Source organism: Centruroides vittatus, unplaced genomic scaffold (genome assembly GCF_030686945.1).
Source record: "Centruroides vittatus isolate TY-2023 unplaced genomic scaffold, ASM3068694v2 contig_298, whole genome shotgun sequence".
Classification (NCBI taxonomy): Eukaryota; Metazoa; Arthropoda; class Arachnida; order Scorpiones; family Buthidae; genus Centruroides; species Centruroides vittatus.
Genome location: NW_027121900.1, coordinates 364,179 through 378,867, shown reverse-complemented (window position 1 = coordinate 378,867; position 14,689 = coordinate 364,179). Strand labels below are relative to the sequence as shown.

General features: G+C 31.1%; 1 protein-coding gene across 1 annotated transcript in view; it reads right to left on the bottom strand.

Moving 5' to 3' along the window:
- The window catches only part of LOC136972598 (uncharacterized), a 53,387-nt gene that overhangs the window by 37,784 nt on the left and 914 nt on the right, over positions 1 to 14,689 (bottom strand). The window lies entirely within an intron of this gene.

Genomic DNA, 14,689 nt, shown 5'->3' with positions numbered 1-14,689 from the left:
TGGACCAAAGAGAAGACCAATATGTTGTGAGTTCTTCTTCTGTTGGTGTGCCACTGTGCTGTGTATCAGTGTTTGCTTTGTTATTAATTTGTCTGTAAAAGAGTTTTTCATTGTTTGTAAATAATTTATTTTGTTGTTTTCGTAGTGTACATGTTTTGTATCGTTTGAGTCTACGTGCTTTGGCAGCAAGTTTTTGTTTTAGTGTATCAATGTATTCTGTAATGCGTGTGTTGTGATGTTCGTGTTTTGTGTGTGTTTTTATTTTCTTGAAAATGTTTTTGAGCTGTTTCCTTAATTTGGGTGTTATGTTGTTTTTAGTGTATTGTGTCAGCCTGCCTAATTGCTGTCTAATGTCATTTATTTGTGTTTCTATTCTTCTCTGCCAGGCAGGTTTGTGATAGAATTGTGTTTTCTGTGTATTTGTCTGTGATTGTACTTTCAGTCCATGTTGTGTCACTACTGTGACTGCCCCAGCATAAACTAATGTATGAATGTCTGAGAGTGTAGAAATTGAATGAATGTAGTGTGGTAGTAAGTGAGTGTTTACATAATTTAGTGTTTTTCCTACTTTCTTTGACGTGTTGATTTTTGGTATTCGTGGTCGTTGTGTGGGATCTGTACCTGTATATTTAGTGAGTGTTTCCTGAAATATAAGTGAGAGCGTATTAACTAAATCCAAGTCTATGTTATCAGTGATGGATGAGGAAGTGTCTGTAGTATCATTAGTGGTAATTGTTGTATGTGTGTTATTATCAATGCTTGTTGCTGGATTATCCTGACAGGTTACATGATCTTCATTAATGTTAGATGTTTCTGTCTGTTGATGTATTTGATCAGCAACCTGTTGTTTGATAAGTTCAAGTGTTGTTTGTGGAATAAGGTTGTTGTGTATAATTGTTCTTTTTTGATCAACAACCCTTTGTTCGGTGACAGTGAGATGAGGATACTGTTGTGTGAATCTATGGTGTAGTTGTTGTCTGTATGCTGTCATGTTTGTTTCGAGTTTTGTGATGGTGTAATAAGTACGGATGATAAACTCGTTCATTTCTACTGTCCATTTCATCCGTTGGCGTGGTTTTCCAGCCTTTGTGGTCTGTGGATGCATTGCCACAGAAACACCAAGGCTGGGTTGGTTCCTCACATCTGTTGAGGGCATTGCAGTAGCCATGCTTGGGCCGGTGCTGCTTTCGCCACCGGTAACCAAGGGAGACTGTGACCTATTTTTCGAACGTGAGCCTCTGCCTAACCCACGAACGCGGACCTTGTTAACCCGGGCGACGTCCGAGCCGGTATCACACTTTGATCTAGTTATTACCATGATGAATATCTCCACAGAATGTGGGCGTGGTCACTCTTAGCTTCATTTCTCCCCATAGACCTTACTGGCATGGGTGTCCCTACCAGGAGCTTATGCTCCAGCCTGCATTGCCCTATGGATCAGTAAAATTACTGGGCTCTCCCACCACGACCAGGTGGTGACCACGGGAGAGTTATTATTATTATTATATGATTAATGTTATCTGACTGATTATAACACGCTGAAAAAATACTTAATTATCTTCTAACAGGTATGTGTTTGTATATATTTCATAAAAAAACACATTATGGTACTAGATGTTTTTTTATAATTTTGAACAACATATGTTTTGATGAAAATAAAATCAATTTAACCTAATCTCCTAATTATGAGATTAAATTAAATGTTTGATATTCTTTTCAAATGTTTTAAAGAAATGAAAAAATTTATTCTGTAAAGTTTAAATGTAATATATATTTTTTATTCCCTACAGAGAATAACTCTTTTAGTGAATGTCAAATTGCATAAATTTAGTTGTATTAATACTATTATCGAGACTTCATACTAAATTAGATATAGTTTTATGTCCTTCGGAATTAGCATAAAGTTGCTATTGAGAACAAATCACACAGGAGCACGTTTTTTGATGTATTTTTTAACTTAAATAATGAGATTTACGGAATGGATTTGCCATATTGCTCTAAAGTGTCCTGGCTATCACAAGGATAAGTGCTGGTCAAAATTGTATCTATGCAAGAACGAATTATTAAATTTTATGAATAATCCAACACTATGAACTGTTAGAAGAATACTTCTACAGAAATGCTGCATTTTTGTGTGATATCATGTCAAAACTAAACCTATAGTGGGAGCTGTCTTCATGGTTGCTAGCACATTTGTCAGAGAGACAAAGATAAGTTCTTTTTGAGAAAGTTTGTGATATGGATAAGTTTGTTAAAGTAAAAGACGATAAAGTTAAGATTAACAGAAAAGAAAAAGTGATTATTTTTAAGAAAAGTGCAATGTTACAATGTTACCACCTGTCCGGTTTTCACCCAAACAGTCTGGGAATTGACTCACTATCCGGGTGAACTATTAATTTTGTCCGGGAATTTCGTAGAAAGTGTGAAATTACGATGAAACAAAGTTCTTGAAAATATTGTTATAAATTTATATCATTTGAACAACGAAAGATGTGTGAGGTCTTTCATCACTGAAACTCATCTGCCATTTCGCCATGTAACTCTGTTTATGCTGACTTGTGACACACAGCCTGCCTCTAAACTTTTTTTTTTTTGCTTATATGTTACTCCTACGTAAGTCCCTAGTCCCTAACTGTAGCTGATTTAGAACCAGCATGCACGTTATTCTTAGCCTTGTAAAATGACATTGTGCACGCGTCAGGAACTTCTGTTCGAACAAACCTGACCTGCTGTCCAGGTCAGCAATTTTGTAAAGGTGACAACACTAACTGTATGTGTAGTTAAAGATAGAGATAATAAGAAGCATTTAGATCAGGAACTGTTTCCAGAAGAAATAAGAGGTATGTTGCATGAAACAAAAGAGGCAATAGAATCTAAAACAGTTGGAATTACATATATTGAGTCTTTCACAGGAATGAACGAAAACCTTAATACATTGGCTGAAAGAATTAATAAATTACAAACAGAACATGAACGCAGACATGAGTGTAACGATATACAAGTTATTACAGGTTTAACTAAAAGAGTTAACATACTTGAAAATAATTTAAATAATACTAAGTTTCTCTTTCTTAATGTAGAGGTGAATAAATGGGAAAATTTTATTAGTGACAATTTCAGAGTTGGTTAGAGAAATGTCTGGTTTATCAAATGTAATTCTTGACTACATTAAGCTTACAAATGATAGAATGAAGAGAGCAACAGTTTTGTTCACCTGTGCTTCATTCAACATGAAAAGAGTTGGAAGAATATTAATAGTATTTTCAATATCTTTGATTGTAGACAGACTATGCATATGAGAAAAGATCATTCCTTAGAGTGTAGGGAAAACAGAAGGAAACAGATAAATAATTTAAGACAGAGAAGAAAACAGAAAAATTGTATACTTTGTAGTGATCCATCACTTAATGTAACCGTATTTCCCCTGCATTATGGATGTTAGACTTTCTTTTTTTTGTCGGGTTGTAATTTTTGTATAATTATTCGCGCCCTGTTTTTGTTTGTGTCGGGAGTTCACCTTTTGTGTAACCTCACGAGTCTCTTATTGGTTATGTGAAAGTTGACGTATGCAAGTTATGACGTCAACAATGGTATAAAAGAGAGGAGCTTCACTGGAGAACCACCTTTTTTTGTTGGCCTTCGGACTGGACTCGTCGGAGATTGTCGTGTACAATAAGAAGAGAGATTGGAGACCGTTTGAATGTGTGAAGCAATCCGCTTTCATCCAAGGCCTGCCTGAAGACACGTGTGTGAATTGGGTAGATATTCCTTATTAACTACAAAAGGACACATGTAAGACTGTTTTGTTAAGGTTTTCAATTTGTGGTGTTATAAAATTTTTGTTACCCCACAGAGAGGTAATAGAATAGTTTGTAAATTTATGTTCATGTTATCTAGAATTTTGTATGTATATAAATAAGCCTGTAGGGTCCAGGAATAAATCTTTGTTAATACCTCACTATGAGAAAGTGTGAAGTTCTTTGTTTTTCTTTATATTGTATTGCCTGTTTCCCAACTGTGTACCCTGTATACCCAGGTATATCAGGATTCTAACAACTTCAAAGGAGATAAATTGGTGATAAGTGAAAATTTTCAGAAAGGTGGCAAGGATATAGAGGAGGACATTTGTGCCATCAACAATTCTTTTTTAGGAGTAAGCATGATCCACTAAACAAGCAAGATACCCTAATTACCCAGAATTAGTATGGAAAGAATGTAGATAAAGATCATGGACTTCAAAAATAATTGAAGCAGCTGGGATTTGGTGAAATGGTTACATAGCAGTGGTGCGCCGTCCTTGTTAGTGGTGGAAGCAGTGCTTCCCTTGAATTTTCTAAAAAATAAATACATATTGAGCGATTATTTTCATATTTGAACATACTTTGAATTAAATTAAATTAATATTTTATTATAACCACATTATGTATCTTATTACAAATTTCTATACTACATGTGAGAAAAACAATAAGATTGCTATTGTATATTCGAATATAAATTCGTTTATGCACATTCCCAATGGAAGCACTGTACTGTCAAATACAAGACAGCTTTCAGGGCCAAAATATTTGAATGGTGTAAAGCAGCCAGATTATAGGCATTTGCGCATACACTTTACAGAGCACAAACCTCAGGCGGTTTAGCTGGTAGAAGCTACACATCAAAATGCTTCCAAGGATTCTATCCAGGACCCGTTCTGGGCTGTTAGCCGCCTGCCTGCTAGATATTATTTGGCCGTCCTTGCTCGACTATGGGAATCGCGAGTAGATTTATAACTTAACCCAACCAATAGGAATTTACTGGTATGTTTTTATGATAGTTCTGTATAGTTGACAGTTTTAAAAAAATCCATTAAAATATTTGATATATTTATTCTGCTCTCCCACCTTGTATTACTTACAGATTTCAATGTTAATTAAACTAGTGATATTACGATTTAGTATGTCCCATCTATAAGAGGATGCAGAAGAAAATGTGTACAATTCTTGTATAATGTTAAAAAATTAACTGTTACTTTGGCAGCATCATTTACAACTAAATGTAATGAATGAGTACAAAAAAAGCTCTAGAATTTATATTCCTTAAATCTATGATTTATGTATCTGCTGTCATAAAAATTTGTCTTTCCACTTCTTTCCCAAGACTTCAAATATTCAAGTACAAAGTAACCAGTTTCGACTTATTTCTACTTAAGTAGTTAAATAATTAAGAGATTAGGAAATTAGGGACATAAAACCCTGCTGAGAAAGTTGAAATTTTACTTAAAAGCTTAACTGAACCAATCTCTAGCAGAGTACAGTGGGGACTGATTTCTTCGTAATATTAGATGTAATAAAGACAGAAATTTTTCCAGTTCAATGAGAGTGGCTGAAGAGTTGTAAATTTTGGAAATTTCCATAGACACCTGGTCCTAAAACGAATAAGTTAGAAAACAAATAATGGACAATCTATAATATACATTAGTAAATAATATAAAATAAATATTGAAAATTTTAACAAGATAGTAACGGCTAATAGATATAACATCTGTTAATTTAGATATATTATATGTTTTTTATCAAAGCAAGAATTGGTATTTAGAGGGAATCTATTGAATTTAATAACAGAGGTAATTATATTGAACTTGTTTATCTATTAAGTATGTCATATAATCTATTAAAAATACATTTAGGGAAGTCTATGGTTTTTACTGGCTTATCAAACAAACAAATATGAATAGACCCTAGACCACCACTGACACGCAATTAACTGACTGCTCCTGGATGTCGGCCACTTACAGTAACACAGCTTCCCTATCATTAAATGACACATACGCCACTGTTACATAGAGACAAGCTGATAGGTGGAGAGAGCAGATACTGGTCATAGTGATGAGATGTATCAAACTGGAATTACAAGAGATTGTTAAACAATTGTGCTTTGTTTAATTATTATATTATTATTAAGCTCAATTTTCAAATGGCATGTTATTTAAGACATAGCAGTTAGAATGTTGACAAAAAAACAAATAGCAAGAGTAAGGTTAAATTGTGTTCTATTGAGGAAAAGTTATCCCATGTGCACATTATGTGATCAGTTGTGTAAATATAGCAAATGGTGTTTCCATATATAGTGTAGCTGCGGAAATAATACGTATCTTGATTATCTAAATATATTATATAAAAAACTCTAATTTTCAAGATCTATTTAAATTTACTAATATGCTAGGAGATTTAGACTATGATAGTTATTTTTTTCCTTTTTGTTCCTTGATGTAAATTTAATTTAATGTCAAATAAATTCAAATTCAATTCAACTAAATCTATATGTGAAATACAGCAAAAAGTTACAGCATTTTGAAAAACATTTCTGAAGATTCTCCTTATTCAATCAAACCTCTTTTGGAGCATTATCCTCTACTGACACACAATTAGTAAACAACAGTATAAGGTAAAAACAATTAAAGAATGCACTGCTATTTTAGATTTATTAATTGAAGAATGCCATGACAGGTTTGATGATTTTAAGAAACACTGAAATTAGTAATTTAATCTCTTCTAGTTGATGTCTCCAAGACACCTGATAAACAGATGGAATTGATTGAAGTCTCTAAAGACATCATTCTAAAGTCTCTTTTTAATGCCATGAAACATCCTCTTGAGATAAGGAAAAATGCATCCACATTTATGTGAACATATTCATTGAATGCTTTCCTGTTTTCAACTTCTTACTGTTATAAATTTATATTTTCATATCTTACACGAATTAAGACTCCATTGAGAACTCAGATGATTGACATTCATCTAAAGTAGTGGTGTGCAACCTGTGAATCATGACCTTCAGAGGGGTCGTGAAAAAATTTTTTGGGGTCGCCAAATTCAAAGAAATTTATTTAACAGTAAAAAAAAAAATATAATGATTTTCTTCAACAAGTATCAGGTCCCAGTAAAATAGTCAAATAAAATTATATTATTTATAAAAATAGAACTATCTTTTTTACGAAAACAATTGTCTGTATTAGTACCTAATAGCTATACTTCGGCAATCAGCAGGCAAACAGACATAGTGATACTGATTGCAGCAAAAGAAACACAATACGCTGTAACAGAAACATGTTGACACACGCATATTTATCTTGAAGTGCAACAGTATAGTCACAGCACAGTAAACACGTACTGTCCATCCATGGGTCACAACAAAAAACATCTACTGTCTATCCAGGGGTCATAACAAAATTTTACACAAAATGGGGGGGTCAGAAATGAAAATAGTTTGAGCACCACTGATCTAAAGGACCAACCTTAGCTACATACAATTATGCTTGATCCTATAAATAAAACTCACTAACCTTAGATGGACTTTGCATATAATTGCAAAAACTGCTACAAATGTTTCCAGTTCAAACCTAGGTTCTTTCTCAGGTAAATTTCCCTAAAATTCCAATTTCTCTAGTGCTAGCATTCTAGCTTGGAATGTATATAATATTCTGATATATTCGAATTTGAACGTTTTCGTTTTTAAATTTTTTGTTGAACACTGGAGAGATTCGATTTTTTAGGGAAATCCACCTAAGGAAAGCCCACAGTGTGGACTGAAAACATTTGTAACAGTTTTCACAATTAAATGCAAGGGCCACATAAGGTTAATGAGTTTAATTTATATTAATTAATGCTTTGCTGTTAGAAGATAACCCTGTTTGATCCTAGTTTTTGTTATATAATAAACAATCATTAATAAATTTTCATTATGTTTTTAATTTATTATATTGCTGTATTACTATTATTATTTAATTAAAACATGTGCTGATACGTCATTACATTTTTTTAAAAGGAATTTAGTATTTTTTAAGCACTGTTATTGTATTATTTTTATATGCACTCCTAAATGTTTCCCTAAATATGTGTATTTTTTTTGTATAAAAACTTATAATAAAAAGATTTTCCACCTGGAATAAAATACTCAACCTTGTGACATGTCACTAAAATAGCAAGTGGCATTCTGTGATAAAAAAAAAGTTTCCCACCCTTGGCCTACTCCATTTTTCTTATACACTAGCATTCATCTTCTGTTCTGCATTCTGCATACTAACATTCTGTAACATCTCTCTTATGCCTGAAAATGGCCTTAATCGGGAGAAAGCATTTGTGTTTTCCCAAGCTGTTACCCACTGCTGAAAGTTGTTTATTTTATCAATTTAATAAGTATCCAAATACCATACTTATATATATATATAAAAATAATATTTTTTAATAATTTTTCTTATATTTTAAAAGTTATATTTGAATATAATAATAAAGATTTTTTATATAACTTATAAAATACAAACTTGATAATTTTGTAAATACTACTATTCATTCTTTATTGGATTTTAAGCATGTAAAAGTACACAAAATATTTATCAGTTCTTCAAAAATTGTTACATAAATTTAAATATTTTAACTTGAATTGTAATTCCGCAATTCAGACTTATCTTTTCCATAAATATAACTATTTTTATGCAAAAATGTCCTTAGTAAAGCTGTAATTATTATAAAATGATAATACTTTAAACTTTCTTTGCTTGGTAACAAATAAAAAAATGATACTGTTTTCTACTTGATACTGATATCCTTTAGTGTGCTATGGCTTGAATTACTCAATACATATGCCACATATGTTCACCATCATCACTTTAATATACCAAAAGATATTACAGTTACTCATAATACTATAATAAAGTTTGTACTCACTACAATTTAATTAATTACATTAAAGTATTTTGTGCAATTCACATTTAATAAAAATAAACTTTAAGAAAATTCTAATACATCATCTTTTAATGTTAGATTTTTATTTACTTTCTTCCAGTAAATTATTAATAAAATTGTTTATTATTCATGTTTGTAAACAATGTTATCAATAACTTATTAGAAGAGTGTAAATAAATATTCTCTATGCAAATTAGTTCATGCATAAGGGCAAATTCATACCTCCTGACATTCTATATAGTCTTTCTTAAACAGAAGTATTGTAACTTTGAATAAATTGTTCTAGAAGGAGCCATAACTTGCCACAGTAGTTGGTCTAACTGAACCAGTGGTAAATAAATAATTTATTGAATATATTATATACCAGAGGTGGGCAAGGAAGAGTTCAGTGGGAGCCGAAATGTAGGTTTTACAAAATGCATGGGAGCTGCAGTTCTGTACTGTCGTGGCGGATAGTATGGTAAGGCAGGGTGTCCCCCATCCAAGTCGAGAACTCGTTTTAAAAGAATAGATTTGAAATGTCAAATTAATTTATTGCACCAATTTGGAAATAAATTACTAAATATTACATATATATAATTACATATTTTCACAAAATTGTGGAAACAAAATTGTAAAAATATTAATAAAAAGCAGAAATTAACACTTTCAGCAAGAGCTGCATGTAACTCAAAAAGAGCTGCATGCGGCTCTCGGAGCTGCATTTGTCCATGTCTGTTATATACTATCTCTAATAGGCTAAACAGTTTTTATTATTGTGATAGTAACAAAATCAAATATAATACTGCTTTATGTAACGAAACTATTTGACTAGAAAGGTCTTCAGCTAACGTAATATGTAATGCTAATTTACATATTGTAAGACAGCTTCAGCTAAGCTTACATTTAATATAAGTTGCTAAGACAGGTAGAAAACTTTTCTAAAAGTTTGGATACTTAAAAAAGCAATTTTACTTTACTTTACTGAAATGATGCCAAGATTTATGCAATTTGAACATTATCTTGATGTTTAATACAACTTAAATAACAGCTATTTTTACTTCTTATTTTGAAAAATTTCACTTTTTAACATGAAAAACAATTCAAAAATATAAAATTTCCTAACATTTGCAACAGTTTCCACATTAATAAACTGGGGTGAATTCACTACAGGTAACCCCGTATAACATGGCACTTCTATAGCACAGATTCACTCTGACACAGTTCGAGAATTGGGTAAAACCCTCGTACAACATGAAATGTAATCAATTTTTACATACTTAAGTACTAATAGTTCATGAAAATAATAATTTTCGTGAACTATTAGTACTTAAGTATGTAAATTGTCTTTTCCCGCCTTCTGTCAATACACATGGTCCTTCTCGAAACTTGTTTCGATGTTGCCAGATTTCGACGCTTCTGCTTTTGATGTTGCCAGATGATTTTCCTCTATTCCATACTTGCTTTATTCTTTGTAAGTGCTTAGCACCATATAAGGAAATTTATAAAGATCTTTTAACTAAAAGCAAGCAATCTAAAATTACATACTTTTTGCAAAAGGTAAAGCATGGATCTGAAGATAATGCAGAAAATACTCAGAGGATAAGGATAACTTGCCAAAAAGAAAACACCCTCGGTTAATAGTGCTTAGTGATGACAAAAAAAACATTGTTTAATTTATATTAACATGTATCACTTAAGAAAATTTTAATAAAGATATCTTAATTATGAAAATATAACAACATGTTTTTTTAATTTTTGGAACCTAACCCCCCCTTTTTGTACTAGTTCTTTGTTTCATATAACACGGATTCGCATAACACAGCAATTTTTTGGAATGTAACTCCCGTGTTATACGGGGGTTACCTGTATTTACATACTTTGATGTATTATTTTTAATAATTATAAACTATAAGAATGTATATTTTGTCTTCAATATAAATTTTTTTACTTTCTACAATTCTCTGAAGATATATAATAATTATTGCAATAACTCCATAAAGAAAAATCTTTGTAAAATATAAATCACCAATCACCATTGTTTAAACAATCTGAATCATTAGTAATTCAGCAGTAGTAGTAATTGCCATCATTAGTAATTCAGCAGATTATTAGTTTTTACTGTTATTCCATCGCACATTAATTTTTTCATTTATAAAATATGTAACATCTAAATCTCATATTGTCTGGAGCAGGAGGTTCCCAACCTTATTAAGATGCTGACTCAAAAATTAGATTTAATTGCTGATCAACGTCTATAGTGGTATGCAAAAAGAATAAATTACGAGTAGAACAAAATAAAAACAATCAAATACCAATTAATAATAATTTTTGTGTTAAAAATAAAATCAAAATTTAAAACTGTGTTTTATTTTACTAAAATTTAAAAATATGCACAAATAATATAAAATGTAATTTGCCTACTAACTCCAAAATGAACCCAAGTAATTTACTTGTGCTGAGATATATCAATTGACCACTCAGAAATCACTAACAACCAGTTAAGAACATCTATTCCGGAGAAAAACAACATAATTAGATTGAAAATATTAGCAAATTGTATGTCCTTTAGAATTAGCACAAAGTTGCTGTTGAGAACAAATCACACAGGAACATTCCATTTTTGATGGAAAAAGTAGGTTATTAGGTAGTAGGTTGTTATTTTATTTCTAGGCTTTGAACACCTTATTTTTAACCAGTTTTAATTGGTTTTAATGTTTTACTACCTTTTGTAGTCAAATTTTTTTATACATTTTAACAAAAATAATTTTATTTCTACAGTTTTACTTATTTTACTCCACGGGTTTAATAGTTATTCCAGCTGTCACTATAATAATTTTTAGCTTTTTGCCGATATATTTAATAAAATGAGGTCTGAAGAGGGGCATAAAGCCTAAAATGCATATCCTTTCTAAATTATAGAGGAAAAAAACCTAATTTTTCCATCAAAAAAGGAGTGTTCTTGTGTGATTTGTTCTCAACAGCAACTTTGTGCTAATTCCAAAAGACATACAACTAATTGAGAGAACAATAAGCCATCAAAAGCATTAGCAAAGAAATTTACATAATTGTGTGTTTTGAATAAAGAAATTTTATTTTAAAACAATATTAGTGTGAAATTATATTATTTATTGATGATAATATAATCATATTACCCAATAGGAAAAATTAAATATAAAAATATATTACATTAATTCCTGAAATTAAAATTTGCAAGAAAAAATTGCATTAATTTTCATTTCAACCATTACTCAAAACCTAGATTAACGTATAAAACCTAAGCCAAATTGAATAATAATAATTAAACAACACTTTAACAGTAACTATAATTACACATCTATATTAAAAATAAGAAAGTGGCTATTTATACATATAGTATGTATATGCAATTGGCTATTTATATGTACAGTATATCGCGCAATGATCGGGAGTTGCATCGCTCTCTCTGCTAAGCCTATTGCATGTTTAACAGGCAGTCCAGCAGATATTGATACAGACACGCTTGCCATCGCTCACAGTTGGCTAGTACTATGTGCCTCTTTGTGGCTTGTTCACTGAAATTAAAGGATTTCTATTAGCCTAGCTAGTGACGGTCATCTCCGGAGGGATAGTTTAGTTTAGGGTAGGGTAGACGCTTAATGTTACCTTAGGTTCCAAGATGGCGGCTCGTCTGATTCCAGCAAGGAAACAGTGGGGGACGCACGTTCTAACCTAACTTATTCTAATAATTTGGTTGCTAATAATTATGGTAATTTATTATAATACGTTAGGTTAGGTTAGAACGTGCATCCCCACTGTTTCCTTGCTGGAATCAGAGATGAGCTGCCATCTTGGAACCTAAGGTAACATTAACCGGGTAGACAAGCCATAGTACTAGCCGTTGCAGCCGGCACGTAGTACTAACCGACTGCAAGCAATAGCGAGCGTGTTGGCGGGTGAGGGGCCTACGAGGTCAAGGAGTGCGGGGGCGTGTGAAAAGAACTTAGCGAAGAGAGCGACGCGACTCCCGATCATTGTGCAATATACTGTGTGTATAAATAGCCTTATCCTAAAAATAACAGAATTAATCATGTTCATTCTTTTTTCCAGCAAAACGTAACTAAATCTTCCATTGTAATCAATTAATGTCTATCTTATAAATTATATATTATAGTTATAGAATAATTTTATAATAAATTATTCATTATAAAAGTTGTGTTAAATTTACATATATTGTAGGGAATTATATTATTTTGTAAAGTTTATTTTAAAATTGTTGCAACATCATACAAACATAATTTATTATAATTTAAATAAAACTGAAATTACACACTTAAGTATGCTAATACATTAATCCAATTTTTATTTTATAAAACATTCAGTTCAATGAAAAAGCCAAATAAGGAACTATTAATTCAGAATAGATATTGATAAATAATCATCTGAGTATTATTGTTATATTAAAAAAATCAGACAAAATAGATATGGAGGACATTAAAATACTCTTAGCATGTAATATACAGAACAATTCTAAATTATTGTCAGGGTTTCTATATTCTATAATTTTCCAACTGGAAACAACAAAAACTAGTTGTAGAATATGAAAGTGTAACTCAAGCAGTTTACTACATGTAAAATCAATAGTGTAAAATGCTAAAAAACCTCAGCATGTGCACCTTTCATGGAACATACAATTTACAAATAACAATCAATTTCCCTCCAAGTGTTTTCCAGCATTTGCAATGTAACTGTATCTATTGCAGCAACAATTCTGAGCTTCAGTTTATTGAGGAAAGTCACAGGTGTTGTGTAAACGTCTTTCACATATTCCTATAGGAAGAAATCAGGTGTCATAATAACAGTTGAGCACAGAAAATATAAGGAATTGGTCCACGATCAACCAAGCACCCAAGAAAATGTCAAGAAATTCTTGGAAAATGTGACTATGAGCCATCTAAATGGATCACCATATGAAGTGATAGATTTTAGTGTATCACAAAGAAATAGGTCACCACTGTCACCGTTTTCTCATGAAGAAAAAAAAGACTCCAAAACTTCTAAATATGCCAAATGAAACTTTTTGAGTTACGTTTTCATATTCTGCAAACGATTTTAGTTTGTTTTTCCCGGTTGGAAAATTAAAAGACAGAAACCCTAACAATAATTTAGAATCATCCCATATATTGTATATCACAATTGAGCAATGATTGAAAAAATAATCAAAAATACAAAAATTATTCAAATATAATACAGAGTTACCACTGATCATAAATTACTGTTGATATCAAATTTAAAATACTGTTAAAAAAGATTAATTTCATAAATACTAAAAATTTTTCAATTGGATTTGACTTAAAACATTAGATAAACAAAATTTACTTAGGGCAATTTTACTTTACAATAAAAAAAAATATATAAATAAATTGCAACTGCAATGCATAAATAAAATATTTATATGATGTAGGCCTATGTAATTTTAATTCATTATTTTTGATACATATAATGCGAGTATGGTCAAAATAAGGAATTATGTGATAAATCCGAAATCTTTTGAAAATCTTCAAAATCTGCTTACAAAGTATTCACTTTGCAAATAATTGGCATATGCCAAGTTATTTAAAAATCCACTGCACTACAGAAATAACAATTTATAGTCAAATAAATCCTCCTCTTTATATGCCCAAAAATTGCACATACTTAAACCAAATCCCAACTATGGCCAAATATATTTGCATATTTTAGGACTTCAACTCATATATATTAATAATGGTTGAAGTATCCACTTGCATAATACATTTCTGAAAAAATTCTGGTTTTAGAGTTTATTGTTTTTATATAAAAAATAAAAACAGGCATTTTAACTAAACATGTAATTTATGCAAATAAATATTTCCAAGTTATAAGTAGCATGTCTGTTTATTTGTTAAGTTACGGCAATGCAACACTCGGGCGATCTGCCTAGGAGGAATGCCTTCCGGGAGGTCTTTTTAAGGGTAACTGGTCCCTAT